General features: G+C 37.3%; 1 long non-coding RNA gene across 6 annotated transcripts in view; it reads left to right on the top strand.

Annotated features, from left to right (window-relative positions):
• Positions 1-16,019, top strand: part of LOC143647203 (uncharacterized) — a 234,497-nt gene that overhangs the window by 85,818 nt on the left and 132,660 nt on the right. For 5 of the 6 annotated variants that reach the window (XR_013157913.1, XR_013157914.1, XR_013157915.1 and 2 more), the window contains exon 3: positions 8,480-8,595. This is a non-coding gene — a long non-coding RNA (uncharacterized LOC143647203). Of the gene's footprint in view, positions 1-8,479; positions 8,596-14,432; positions 14,581-16,019 lie in introns of those variants that run through there. The other variant, XR_013157910.1, reaches the window with a different exon arrangement.

Here is a 16,019-nt window from a genome sequence, read left to right as displayed (position 1 = left end):
TACATTATTTTTCTATAAACCTACAACTTCTCTATTTTAAAAAAGTTATAAAGCTAGTTGTAAAATCCACTTTATATTTTAGTGTACTTACCTCAAAAGTGCATGATGCTCTGAAAGAATGTCTTTTTGTTTCTTTTTTAAACTTTTTTATTGTTAAATATAGCATATACGAAGAAAAGAAAGAAAAAGCAATGATTTTCAAAGTACACTTTAACAAGTAGATACAGAATAGATTTCAGAGTTTTTTGGTTTACCATTCCACTATTTCAGAATGCCGTTTATGTGTACTGTAAAAGTCTGGGGGAATAAAGCTTCTTAATTTGGGGGGAAAGAAAACTAATGGCATTCTGTTCGTCCCTTTGCCTGCCCATGTAAAAAAAAAAAAGTAATGGCATTCTATAATCTCCAGTTTAGGAGATTATGAAAATAACTCTTTTATCCAATGTAGGAACCCCAGTAGAAGGAAGAGTAAAGATTTTTATTTTAGACATGTCGAATTTTAAGTTTTGCTATTTATCTCTATGCAGGTTTCCAGATGCTACTTGGAAACACAGGGTGGGAGTGTAGGAAAGGGCTAAAACCAAGAGATTGGTTCATCCTTCTAGGAATTACAGCATAAAGAGATCATAGTTGAGAACCAAGGGTGAAGCCTTAAAGAAGGCCCCCGATGATGGGGCTGAAAGTAGAAGAAAATAAGCCTGGAGGGAGGGAAAGAGAAGAAATAATGCAGTTTGATGAAAGAATGTCCGAGAGGGTGTGATGACACAGAATACAGAGAGAAGTATTTTAAGAAGGACATGTTAAGAAAAGCTTGTTGTATGCTTGCCATGGCATGAACATACTTGCTTATTTGGTCTGGCTGAGTAAACAGGCTCCAGTTAACCAGGGAAAACATTTTATTCCCAGAATCAACAATAGAATGGAGCCTTGCTGTCTAGGATAAGATGGGGTTGGCTATTCATCCTAAGACCCTTCCTGCTTTTTGACCTGTAACCTGGACTCTCTGCAGCTCTCTTGTATTCAACATGTAGGGAGCATACTCCAGCTAAAAGAAAAATTTCACCTCTCTTCTCCAAAAACCACCTACTGATTCTGTTATTTCTTATCACCTTGTGATGCTGTCCATTGTTGTGATTCCAGACAGCAATGGGTTTCAACAATCTCTCTCCACTTTTACTAAGTACAGAGGTTATCCAAACAACAATGGGTAAAGACAAATATCTCTCAAAAAATAATATGAAACCCACTGAAAACTAAAATTGAGACTTCCTTGACCACCCAAGAGCACAACTATACTGTTTGATCTCACTTTACATTCTTTACCATTAACGTTGAATGAGGAATCCTACCATATATGCCTACTTTATTTGTGCTATCCTATTTTCCTTAATTAGTAGTTCACATTTTTTTCTCTATTCTCAAAATTCCTACAGGCACAGGTTTCTCATCATTCTCAGTTAATAATGTTTACAGAGAAATGAAGCAATCACCATTATCTTTCCATCGTAAAATCTATCAAATTATACCTGTATTCAATACTGAACTTTGCTTTTCCACCAGCTACATTGAATGTATTATCATTGCTATACCAAAGTCCTGTCCCTCCATCTGGATCCTATCCTCTCTCACTTTCTGAATCACTTTTATTTTACTATCCCCTCTCTGTTGAGCTTTCTGTCATGACAGAAACATGCTCAAATGCCTCCCATTTCAGAACCTCACCTTCCCAGATGAAAATAGGAGCATAGCACCTATTCTCTGAATATGTAAGTTCTTCTACTGACTCTATGACCTCCCTCCTCTTCTTTATTCCTCAAAGCCCTCTTGTTTTACACATTCTGCATTATTTTATTAGACATGGTACAAAAGAAACCATAATTATAATTTGACCCCTGCTTTAGCCAATTATTCTGTCATTGGATTATGGACACAATACCCTTCCTAAATCTTTGCTAGTGTTTTGTAAATTGCTAGCAGAAGATGAAGTACAAGTCAATTATTTATTTGTTAACAGCACTTGGAATATATTAATTAAAACTAGGTTTGTTATAAGATGAGTGAGGCTTGGAAAAGGATCAAAAAGATAGTTAAAAAGATGAGAAAGTGACACCTTAAGAATAAAGTTAAAGAACTGAGCTTATTTGGAGCAGAGACAAGAAAACTGGAAAATAACTTTAAAATGACCTTTTCTAATGAGAGAATTTTTCAGAGAATAATGAATATCTGATAATATTAACAAAGGAAAAAAGAGTTTCAGTAGAAGCTTCAGTGACAGTTTATTTCTTTGTTGTCTGACATTGAAATACTTTGCCAAATAAGATGTAAAATCTCCTCCTGTAGAGCAGATATTTTCATATAACATGAATTAGCTCAGTTAAAATTCAAGAATGGCGGTACTTGAAGTCAGAAGGAAATAATAGGTACCACTGCAAGATTGCTTTACCGCTACAACTCTGAAATGCTTTGTGCATATCATAGTTATTTTTAACTTAGCCAAATGAAATTTCTCTATTTCTTCAATCTGTGATGAAGATTCTCAAAAGCCTGGTAGAAGAAATGGAATAAAAATACTTCAGTTTTGGAAATTCTCCATGTTCTTTACTGTTTACCATACTAGTCCTTACAAAAATGATCTAGTCACTCGTATCTCAAGAATGTTTGCCTCCTTTGTTTCTGTCACTTTTCTTTTATGAGAACCAAATGGCAATAACCATGAAGGTTTAACTATTTTTAACATTTAAAAGGTTATGCTAACAACATAATTTAAAAATGAGCAGAGGACTTGAATAGACATCTCTCCAAAGAAGATATACAAATGGCCAATAAGCATATGAAAAGATGCTTATATTATTAGCCACTAGGGAAATACAAATCAAAACTACAATGAGATCCCACTTCATACTCACAAAGATAGTTATTTTTTTAATGGAAAATAGCAAGTGTTGGAGAGAATGCAGAAAAATTGGAACTCTTGTGCATTGTTGGTGGGAATATAAAAAGTGCAGTCACTATAGAAAGCAATATGGTAGGTTCTCAGAAAGTTAAATATAAAATTACCATATGATCCAGCAATTCCCCTTCTAGGTTAATACCCAAAGAAAGTAGAAGCAGATTCCCAAACACCTACTTATACACCAATGTTTATAGCAGCATTATTCACATTAGCCAAAAGTAGGAAACAACCCAAGTGGTCATCAGTAAATGAATGAATAAGCAAAATGTGTGTTTTAGTTTCCACTGCTTTAGAAAATACCATGCAATGTTTTAGGGCTGCTTGAGCAAATACCATGCAGTGTTTCAGTTTAAACAATGGGAATTTATTTGCTAATGGTTTTGAGGTTAGGAAAAAGTACAAACCAAGCCAATGTTTTCTCCCCAAAGATGACATTCTGGAGCTGACTGAAGGCAATCCTTGGTCCTTAGTTTGTCACATGGCAAGGTACATGCCAGCATCTCCTAATCTCTTCCTTTTCTTCCACATTCCATTGATGTTCAGCTTCTGGCTGCTTCCTCTCAGCCGTCTCTTCCTATCTGAATATTGTCAGTGAATACAAGCTAAGAGGACAGTTCTTCATGGTAGGGATTATCACACAGAGGGTCCAAAATACTATTTTATCATCCATCTCTGAAATTTATGGATCAGAAAATGATGAGTTATCTCTTCAGCAGGTTAGAATTTGATTTGTTGTTTACTTACTGCTCCTTTCTAAGATGTGCTTCTCTACCCAGTGGTCCTTTATTCACTGAAGTCTATCACAGAATAGGCTCTGTGTTAAGCACTGAAGCTACAGCAGTAAAGCAGAGAGATAAGGTCATTTGTGAAGCTACCATGAAAATAAAATTTCTCTGCAATGAGGAGAACTCAAAGAATTTGGTTAGGAACATAAAATCAAAGAAAGTGCTGTATGTCTTCCATTTACCCCTCAAAATCCTCTCTCTACCCTTCATTACCCTGCTCTGTGCCCCTGGAGGCTGATGTGTCGGAAACCCTATTGGCTTCCTACTGAATTTGGCCTATGGGGGCCCCATCAAGAGGTGGGGGGATGAAAGAGTGAAATTGAGGTGGCCATTGTCTCAGCTCCCTCCTTACCTGGGTTAGTTGCATCCTTCCACAGCTTGCAGTCAAATAGACTATTCCCTACAGCTACTCTCGCCAATTTCTATAACCACTCTCTTCCCTCAGTGCCTGAAGAGGCCTATAGATAGCAATGGTTTCCCACTCTACCTTGCCCTGGGCACTCCTATACCTTGTTGCCCAACCAGTGACTGGGGGGTTAACTTGTAAATACAGTACAATGCTTATCATTCAATTTTCCCCAAAACTTTATGGCACACAACAAATTTATATGTCTGTGGTCATTTTATCTCTCATTCTGTGTGGCTTAGAACCATGTTTCTTGAGAAAATACAAGTCGCTGAGCTCTCAGAAACAAGCTTAGGAAGACTCCTGTGATAGTTAGGTTCTGATGTCAACATGGCCAGGTGATGAGGCCCAGTTGTCTGGTCAGGCAAGCACTGGCCTAATTATTGCTGCAAGGATATTTCATGGCTGACTGATAAATCAGAAGACTGATTTATTAAATCATCAGTCAGTTGATTTCAGCTGTGGCTGATTACAACTAAGGCAGCATCTCCACAAATGAGATAATCCAATCAACTGAATTTGAACTGATTGGTTGAAGACTTTTCAGGAAAAAGAATTCACTGCTTCTTCAGCCAGTGAGCCTCTCCTGTGGAGTTTGTTGAGACCCTTCATTGGAGTTCCCAGCTTCACAGCCTGCCCTATAGACCTTGAGCTCTTGAATTTCCATGGTGGCATGAGACACTTTTATAGCTCTCATATTTACAGATCTCTCCTGATGGTTCTGTTTCTCTAGAGAACCTTGACTAATACAATCCCCAACTGCATGCAATTCTTCAGATTCTTTTCAGCTCTCTCCTCGGGCTCTACTGTGCAATCCCACCTAATCTAACCTTCTCTATGCTTACTGGACTTTAAAATCTCTTCAATGTATTTTGTTTATTTGAGGGAGGCAATCCACTAACACTTTTAATTATAGGGCAGAAACACTTCCTCAACTTCTGTTCTGGGCCATGGAGCAAGACTCTAGTAGGATTTTACATCTTATGCTTTTTGTATGGGTTCTTCAGTGAAGGCCTACAGTGGAGAAGAGTTGGCACATTTTTCTTGATTACTTAGCTTGAAGTATAGCAATCACTAATTATAGGCAGCTGTCCAAGATTACTCTTATAGGTGAGTTCAGAATTCAGTATAATTTCCTTATTGGGACAATGATAAAAATGTGATTGCACATGCTGAGAAGGAATTCTTTATGATGCCTCAATCTTATTTTTGCTTTGGTTAATGGCTGATCTAATAAAGAGCATTCAGGAGTCCTCTTACCATCTCAGATTTCAGTTTTCTGTTGTCAGTGTTCATCTTTCCATTTTCAGGCCACAGATCATTTACCATGACAGAGAGGATTAGAAACAAAATGAGAGCCAAGGAATTCTACTTTCTCTTTGTCACTCATGAACCCAACACTATGACTCTATATAGCGCATAAAAAAGCATTAGTAATTATCGCGCATAATCTGTTACATAAAGTTTTGCCCCCATTAATGCATGTGAAGGCATGTTAGTAATTATATTAAGGATTACCTGTCAACAAAACACTGTGCTTATAGTTAGATTCTATACAAGATAAGTAAAAATCTACCCTGAGGCATAGACAGTAACTAGTATATTTTGTTCTTCTCAAGCTGGTAAAGAGTGTCTCATTCCAATGTATTTTATTCAACTTTACAATGTATGGCATGTATATCTGCACAGAGTTTCTAAATATAAGTCTGTTGTTTAAGTGATAGAGACTAATAATGGTTCACTTTCTAGAAGTGAGAGCATAAAATGGATCATAGGAGAGGGGTAAGAATAGGGCATTAGCAGGAGCCCTCAGAAGGCTGGAAGTAGGTTAGCCATAGAATAAAGTATAGTAGACTGGCGAACCTATCATCTAGGAGAAAGTGGTGTCATAGAAGATGGAAAGAAATGCTTTGACAAGGATGCATTGATTCTTCATGAGCAGATTCTAAGGTTGCCTCATACATTATGGAATGAGGGCCGTACCATCCCTATTGCCTCTGCATCTCCCAGGGGATTGCTGTCATTTAAGATTTTAGCCTGGTTTCCAACAGTCCGTGCTGATATGACATTGTATCTGATAGTGTAAAACATTTCTGTTGCCTTTTCTGAAATTAGTTTGGCAGGCACTCTTGTCTGGCAAATGTTATCAAAACCCTACTGGGTCATAAATATGTAAGACTTCATGAGTCCCTCCTGTCTCCTTATTTTGGCTAAAATAAGGCATCTGTATGCCAATCAGTGGCATCCATTGTAGCAGTCACCAATAGTCAGAGAATTCACAGTTAAAAAGAAAAGCAAAATGAACTTCAGAGGCAGGTGTTTGATATAAATGAAAACTGTACTACATATTAACAGTAATTTTGGCTGTTCATTTGAGCCAAATGGGCAGAAACATTTTCAAGCATACAAACATTTCTTTCTGGACTTCTGTGTTCTGGCCCCGTTGTTGCCCTTAGAAATGTTCACTTTTGCAAATTGCACCAGATACCATCAGATCTAATTCTCTCCCTTGGGCCCAAGAATGCTTTCCTTTTTCATCTTTGTTTTTTATCAGGAAGTTATGTTCAAAGAGTTTATCCCCAATAGTAAGTTAAATTCCAATTCTTTGAGTCAGAGTAACATTTAACATGCACTTCAACATCAGTGTTACCTGTTTTGCTACAAGTTTTGCCTGGAGATAGGGTATTTTTAGAATTATTATGAAACATCTCACAACCACATCACAGAATGAATAGAAGACAGTTAAAAGATGGCTTTCTGTACTTTGAAGAATTATCACCCAAAAGGTAGGGGTCATTCACTATTTTCAATTTACAAGAAGAAACAGATCTAAGCGCAAGGGTTTAAGTTAGAAGGAAAAGAGTCCTAACAGTAATGGATGATATATGGTGTACATTGGAAGTGGTTCCAAAAACTGGCTGTAGACTCTTCTAGAAAGGTATTAAAAATTGAACAAATTTGTGCCAGTCTGGGAAATTTGGAGTCAGGAAAGGCTGAGTACACTCCAGGTACTTTCTCAGGTTTGTAACTCGGTAATGCTGAATCAATTTGGGTTTAGAAATCCGAGTCTTTAGTTAACCAAAATAATTCAGAGAAAAGCATTATAACAGTGTAGGCACTGCTTTTTCATGGTACCCAAATGGCACTGAATCTTCATTGGGCACTAACAGAATTATATAAAATCCAATTTTATAAAAATTAAAAGTGTGACAACTCAGAAATATTATCTGAAATATGTATAGCAGTTTATTTCCAGTGGGTTCTAAAAGCTACGTCATACTGTCACCTCATTTATTCTTATTATCTATCTGTGAGGAACTCTATTTTCACATTCAGAAAATAGTTCCAGAGCCCATAATTCAGGGCTCTATGGTGGCATTAGATATGCAGTGAAGAAGAAAGTGTCTGTCTTCATAAAGTGTACAGTCTTCTGGGAAATAGAGACATTCAACAAGCAACCAAACACATAAACTGCAAATTGTTAAGAAAGAAAAAAGGAAAAGAAAGTAAATAAACAGGATGCTGTGATAGAGAATAATGGGAAAGACTTATCTGGAGTGATCAGAAACAGCCCCCTTAATTCACCTCTAGATTATACAAAAGGAGTCATTGTGTTGTTTTAATATCATTTCCTGTTTATGAAATTGCTGTGATTTAAACAATCATATTTTAAGTTACAAAATGGCTGTTCCCTGTCATTCAACCAAATAAAAAGAGACTATATCTCCATAACTAAATTTGTCAACTTGGGCAAATTAATAAAAAAATAGTAAAACACACACATCCTCTAGATATGAACATGAAAAACACAAACCAGTTATTTCGTGGCTTTCTGCTTTTTTACTAAAAACCTGAAAACTGACAAATGCCAGAAAAGAAAGGAAAAATTTGAACCAGGCCTTATTTTTGTCTCTACATCTAAGATGAGCAAACCGAGACCCAGGGACATTAAGTTACTTTTCAGAAATCATACAGTGATTTGAAAATGTAACAGATGTTTAAACCCAGATCCAATGGCTGCTTATCTATTATACTTTTCACTATCTTTAATTAACTATGCTTCATAATTGAATTATATATCCTTGCTCCTGGATTTTCATAGCTTCTAGAAGATGGACTTTACAATTATGGCTGAAACTGTTGTGTGCTAGTCAAATTAATTCCAAGTTTCCTTTCCCTCCTGAGCACACAGCGAGAGTACGTTTCATGATCTCCTTTGCAATTAGGTGAGCTCTGGCAGTGGAATGTGGGTGGAAGTGACAATGCCATTTCCAGGCCTGGCCCATGAAATCCTTTCACACAATCCTTCATATTCTGTCTTTTCACATCTGCCAGTAAATGGAAAGGATTTCAAGGTCTTGGAGGAGGTTGGAATCACAAAATAGAAGACTGACCTTTGAATGACAATATGGAAGGTTAGCAGACCAGGAACACCTGCCTGAACTCTACGGGTAAGTAATAAATATTGATTATATTAAGCTATTGAGATTTTTAGGGTTTTTTTAATAGCAGCTAATATCATTTGCCTTAATTAATATACTAACATTGTTATTGGTATTCTATAAGCATAGCCTGAGATATATGTTTTATTAGATTTATCAATTTTCTGTTACTGCTATAACAAATATCACAAACTTAGTGGCTTAAATCAACACAGATTTATTAACTTTCAGTTCTGGAGGGCAGAAGTCTAACATGGGTCTCACTTGCCCAAAATTGAGTTGTTGGTATGGCTTTACTCTTTTCTGGAGGCTTCAGGGGAGAATCTGTTTTCTTGCCTTTTCCAGCTTCTAGAGGCTGCCCACATTCCTTGACTCATGGCCCTCTTCCATCTTCAAGCCATCAAAGGCCAGTCTGGTCTTTTTCCTGTCACATCACTCTGACACTGACTCTTCTGCCTCCCTCTTCCACATTTATAGACACTTGTGATTGCATTGGGTTCACCCAGATAATTCAGAAAAATCTCCCTATCTTAAGGTCAGCTGATGAGCAACCATAATTGCATTGGCAACCTTAGTTCCCCTTTGCTGTATAATGTAACATAATCGCAGATTCCACTGATTAGAACATAGACATTTTTGGACCAGTGGTGGGGAAGGGAAAGAAGGGGACCCAAAAGGTATTAAAATAGAACTTATCCTTAAATTTAAACTAAAGATGCACTTCTTTACCTGAATCTCCATTATACTCTGATACTTCTCTGGGAAAAATTAGCATGCCTCTTATAAATACCAGAATGGCATTTCTAACAAATGTTTTTTAAAATAATTAAGGATATATGTTCTAGTTTGCTGGCTGCCAGAATGCGATATTCCAGAAACGGAATGACTTTCAGAAAGAGGAATTTAATAAGTTGCTAGTTTACAGTTCTAAGGCTGAGAAAATGTCCCAATTAAGATGTCTATAGAAATGTCCAATCTAAGGCAACCAAAGATACCTTGGTTCAAGAAGGCCGATGAAGTTCAGGGTTTCTCTCTCATCTGGAAGGGCACATGGCAGACACAGTGTCATCTGCTAGCTTTCTAAAGCTCCTTGGGAGGCATTTTCCTTCATCTCCAAAGGTCACTGGCTGGTGGACTCTGCTTCTAGTGGCTATGTCATTCTGCTCTGCTCTCTCTGAATCTCCTTCATTCTCCCAAATGTTTCGTCTTTTATAGGACTCCAGAAACTTATCAAGACCCACCCAAATGGGTGGAGACATGTCATCACCTAATCCAGTATAACAACCACGCTTGATTAAATACATCTCCAGGAAGATGATCTGATTACAATTTCAAACATACAGTATCGAATAGGGATTATTCTGCCTTTACGAAATGGGATTTTGATTAAAACATGGCTTTCCTAGGGTCCATACATCCTCTCAAATCAACACAATATATAAACCTAACATTACATATCATTATTTCGTTCATACCAATAATTCCATTTTTTTTAAGATAGAATTGACCACATTTGAACAACATTTCAGGATAATCTCACCTAGTGGCAAAAATTAGGGAAAGTAATGCTGTGAACATCTTTGGGTTAGGTGAAGTTTGTTCAAAGGGTCTACTTTTATGGTTTTTTCAGGATACTGAATTTGAAAAAATTTCAGCTCTGTGTATATGTGCCTGCATATGCACAATTACGCATGTTCATGCATGCACACATGAGAAACATAATCCTGCCCCCCCAAAAAATAATAAATGAGGGTTGGGGAAGAAAAAAGAAGAGACTTGAACTGAAGTTATAATGAGAAAAGACACTACAAAAATAACATGTGGCTTTTGTGGTATTCCATATTTAGCCTCTCAGATGCTTCCAGAGCAAACATAGTCCATTTATAAATGGAAGGAGGATTTAGCTGTCAACCTAGATGCTCTACCAGAGATCTAGGGTGGGGGGGAAGCCACACCTGTGCTCTTTTAGTCTCTTACCTCATTGCCTGAAGCAAATGCCCCACCCCTAAAAATCAGTCTTAGTCTCTGAAATTGTAGTCATAAGCATTTATTCTTTCCTTCACAATACAGAAAAGGGAAGCATTTAGTTAGTATTTAAATCTCCTCACAAGAGATGACTTCAACCATGTCATTTTTCAAATCTCAAGTATTATATCTGAAATGAGATTCAATCTGACTACATTTTCACATAATCTACTCTTAGGATGGAGTACAGAGACACTGCCTGTGCTATTACAGAAGTGGTCTGGGTGCCACAGGAAAGATGAAAAGGAAAAGTCAGAAAGGAGATGTGCCTCCCCCACCCCCCACCCCCAATCTTCTGAAGGGTAAAGAATCAGTGGTGAACTTGACTCCTGACTTCACCATATTTAGTGTGTGCATAAGCAAATTCTATAAACCCTCTGATCCTAGGGATTTTCACCTTTAAAAAGGTGACAATCAGTTCCACCTTCACAGAAAAACTTGTGTGCTGATTAAACCAGATGATTGAGATAGGTGCTAACACAGTCTTTGATTCATGGAAGGTACTCAAGAGCATTTTTATAGCTCCTCTAAATCCTGGGCTTATATGCCTTTTGACCCATGCCTCATCCTTCCCCTGATTTTCTTCTCTGTATTTCTGAGGGGATGAACCTTCCCCAGGCTCCCACATCGGCTGGCTCCTAACACTGTGGTCAGGAGTGTGTGAGGCAAAGGGTACAGGGTGAGTCAAAGTAATTTTCCCTTCCCTCTCCGCCTTTGATGGCTTATCTGGCATTGGCTGCATGTCCTTTACGGTTCTAACCTCTGTACAGCAAGCTCACCTTGAGTCCAGCTTTGGTCAGGTTATCTTAGCCCATTGGACAAGGTTATATCACCTCCTTCCAGGGATGGTAATGATTAACTTTTGGGTTACCTCACTGATATCTACATGGCTTGTTTTGGCTCTTAGTGTCTACATCACTTGTGCAACTAGTTCCCTACATCAGGTTCCCTGTTTTTGATACTCCAAGTGGTTTCCATTTTCCTCTCTAGATCTTCTCTTCCTCTTTCTTCAGTGGTGATAGTAGAAGTAGAAAATATAAAGGTCAAGAGACTTAGCCTGCCTTGAATTCATTTTATCGCACAAACTTTGCCATAGTTACAACCCTATAGTTTCTTTTAATCCCTGTTTTGATGTACATTATCTGCTTCCTACAAATGGTAATAATGATCTAATGGTCTATAGTCAGGGGAAGTACCAAAAATCACTTACCACTATCTAAGTGGGTGGTTGACAGGGACTAAAGGTCTCTTGTCATCAAATGAAAAGCAAGTCAGTTTGTCATCCTAGATATAAGACTTTCCAACAGATGGAAAGTCTTTCCAACAGATGGAACAGCTAATAGGCTATGGACTAGAAATTTTCCAATATGCAAAGGTGGACAAAATTGGGAGCCCTCTATTCACTTCTCTTATGTGTCTACTTAATGGACACCTCAGAGAAACCTTCCCTGACCACCCCAATCTAGACCAGAACCATCATCAGTACCACCACAACTCTTTTCTTTTACTTCAATGATTTCATGAATACTGGATTTCATATTATACATTTATTCGTATATTATCTGTTGCCTGCACTAATATGGAAGTCTTAGGTGGTCAAGGGCTTTGTTTCATTCATCACTAAATACCAAGAACCTAGTGCTATACTTGGCACATACTAGACATTTAATAAATATGTGCTCAGTGAGTGAATGAATGAGGACACTGGATGCCTTATATCTGAATTTGCCCCCTTCTCCCCACTACACACTTCTACCCTCAGCCAAGAGTATCCTCCTGCTACTTGCAAATCCCAAATTCCCTACCAGGAGACCCTGTTTAGGCCCTAAGAAAAAGTGTATAATCAGTTCCTAATTTTAAGCAATGGGTTGTTACCTCTTTCAAGAGCCTCTTGATGCTATTTGCTTATCCCAGTTCACTTTCTTTCACCTCTCCAGTTCTTATCAGTTTTTTGCTTTCCAAACATGTACCTGGACCTTTTCACCTAGCTAACTTGTGACTCAATGTTTTAAACTGACCATGAACTTACGTGTATTTCTTGGTTTCTTGCTATTGACCTAGCTGCTACCAATTCCTAATTTAGACTCATTGTTCCTGGTTTCCATAATATATACATGTTCTATGTATCTAAGTTTGGTTATGTTAAAATAATATGAGAAGGGAAGACACAGAGGGCTGGACTTTACCAAGAGCACCTTGAATTCTGAATTCTTGAGCTGATTTGATATATAACCTTAAAGAAAGTTATTTAACCACTTTTAGTCTGGCTGGCCCCTATGTAACTATGCTGTTAAGCAGAAAACTCAATGCTAATGCACAGCTGCACATTCTGAAAGGAACTTCTACTCTTGGACTGATCAATAATAAGCAAAATTAGCTCTGCTAATCCCTAGTTGCTATAGGCTTTGGTGACATATTCATGTCGTGGAAACAACAGCTTTTTCAATTCCCTCCTTAACAGTATTTTGTGCCTATAAACAGCCTCATGTGTCTCCCTACTTTTCTGAGCTAATTTACCCCTTAATAAAAAAAAGAAACGATTTGGCCTAGGAGTTAAGAAAGCTGTAGTCTTGTCCCAACTCTGCCATCCATTAGCTATGTGACTTTGGACAATTTCCTTCTCTAGGCCTTAATATACTCATCTTTAAATGATCACTATAAATTTTTTTTTTTTTTTTTTTTTTTGCATGGGCAGGCACTGGAAAACGAACCCGCGTCTCTGGTATGGCAGGCGAGAACTCTGCCTCCTGAGCCACCATGGCTCACCTCCTAGAATTATTTTAAGCTTTAGAATCCTATGAAACCCAGAGAATAAGTAACAGGACTGGTATATGTAGGAGTTTTGCCAAAATGGTACACAAAAGAGAATCTTGACTGTGATTTGATGAAAAGATCCTTAAAATCTCAGGGATCTTAATAATTCCCTTTAGTTTTCTAGCTTCCATTTCTAAAACTATAAAATCAAGAGTTTGAACAATATCATCTTTTTCTGATGTCTTATCATTCCTTTGTTTCTATCACTATAGAAAATTTATTTGCTGACATATACTATCAAGTTTTCACATCTTTGAAAACAGACAACTACAGAGTTGCACTTGGAATTTGGGTGAAAGATGGTATTAAACCCTCTTCACCTTGTTAAGAGCTTTTCTACCTAGTAAATTCCAGTGTGAGACTAGCTTGTTATTTTGATATCCATGAGATATATATATTATATTTATAAATATTTATAAATATGAATTTATAACAGAAGAACCTAGTGCCAATAAAAGGAGGAGGAGCTAAGGTGAAATATGTGACAACGTATTTGCTAGTTTCAAAATTATAAGCCAGATTTCATCTTTGATGAAAGATAGTTCAATTGGATCCAATCATAGTCATTGCTTTATTTTTCACATTTTCCAAATTGCATTCAGTACCCAGACCTTGATCTTCTAGACCTAATAGCTCTAAGATTGATTGAAGGCATTTTGTTTTATTAAACTGTCAGTTTTATCCCCGCAAGAGCCTCTCTCATAATTGACATTGAGAAGAGCTTATTTCATAACTTCACTGTAAAATATTAACCAGATTAAGCATCATAAAGACTTGAAACCAGGTTTCTATTATTTTCCAAGAGGGCAAATGGTACAGTGACAGATAAATAAAAGGGAATATGTAGGGTTTGCTATTCCTCAAAAAGAAAACACATGAATACTATTGTCATCTTCAGGAAAGACTGTTTGAGACCTACAAAGGGGTTATATCAAAGCACTTAGCACAAGGCCTGGCTCCTGGTACATAGATGGTAAATTTAATTCGCCTTCTTTTTCTCCTTTTAGAAATGGCTTCCTAGACAACCATCATGATGCTCTCGAATCCCAAAAGTTCTAAATTCTCCCCCTCCATAATTCACTAGTATCCCTCTGCTCTTCTAATAAAGCTTAATAAATATCTCCGTGCTTCCCACACCCTTGGGCTGTTCACTTTATTTCGACTAGTGTCTAAGCAGGTGAAAGGCACACAACATGCAGAGTCAAGATTCAACATGCTTTACACATGCTTTCTACCTGACAGGGAACTATTTTTAAGTTGAGAGCTCTGAGAACACACTGTCTATGAAAGTGAGTATTGCTCATTCAGCCTTCCTCAGTGTTGGCACTTTCCCATCTCCTTCTAGGACAGTGAAACTCCAACGACATGGGTGGAAATCAGCAGTCTCTGTGAGGCACACTTAGGAAATCTGCTGTCTGGCCCTCTGAGTCTCAGAGCATGCACACTGGTAGATCCAACAGGCTACTAAAGTCCCCTTTACCTCACCTATATCCAAGATTATTCAGTCCTATTCTCTGTGTCATTGATTTATGCCTTCCTTACCAGTTTTTTTATAATGGTAACCAAAACCGTCCAAGAGTTAATCTATGTATATGTATTGATTTATGATATTAATGTGTTATATATTTATTTATGTTTCCCCATCCTTTTATCACAATGGATTGTAATAGCTTTTATATGATAAATTTATAATACAGAAAATCAGGGCCAAAGAAAGTGTGCCCACCTTGGAGGTCAGTGTGGTTGCTGAGATGGGAGACTGGATAACTATTCCAAGGATGTTCAGTTGTTCAAAATACTTTTTTGTAAATCTATTGGTACCATCTTCTGAGCTAGCTAATGACCTCTTTAAAAAGTCAATCTGAACACATCTGGTTACTCTTTATATTCCACTGAGTCAGCTTCTTACATGTAGAGACACTCAATAAATATTTGCTGAATTCAGTGAATGGAATTAGATTCCAAAGCTGAAAATTACCCTCAGAGAATGAAGATTCATCACTGTTGAATCTGTACAATGAGTTACAACTCAAAAAAAAGACTGGAGACATATGTGAATTCGTGTGTTAACCACATTTGTCTGGAGATTTCAGAATTACCAATGAAAATTCAGAAAACAATAATGAACAGGACAAAGTCAAAGCTTTCGATATGAACATGTGTTACTTTTATAATTAAGAAAATTATCAGTCTATTTTGATTTTACATCCTATGCCTCAGGTAATTCCAAAAAGGAATTTCTCAAAAATGTTACCTAATACTAGCATTTTGGGAATATGTGTACAACTTTCAGAAGTGATTACTTTGAAAGGGACAACACATATTTAGATGAGTACATTCTGTTATGTTTGTTTAAAAAAATAATCCACTACTTATAATCATGCTTCTATTTTAGATATTTTCAGGAATATAAGTCATGACATGGATCCTATGAGGGACATGATTTTAAAAATAAGAGAAATAAACATTCAAGAAATAAGCAGATGACACTTAGGGTCAGGGCAAGTAGCCAGCTGCCTGGGGTGTAGCCTCTAAAACAGCTCTCTCCTCTGGTCGGCTGAAACGGAGCAGCAGTAAGGGTTCATCTAGAGGTT

Source organism: Tamandua tetradactyla, chromosome 9 (assembly GCF_023851605.1).
Source record: "Tamandua tetradactyla isolate mTamTet1 chromosome 9, mTamTet1.pri, whole genome shotgun sequence".
NCBI lineage: Eukaryota > Metazoa > Chordata > Mammalia > Pilosa > Myrmecophagidae > Tamandua > Tamandua tetradactyla.
The sequence above is the reverse complement of the archived record's forward strand: the minus strand, read 5'-3'. Positions and strand labels throughout refer to the sequence as shown.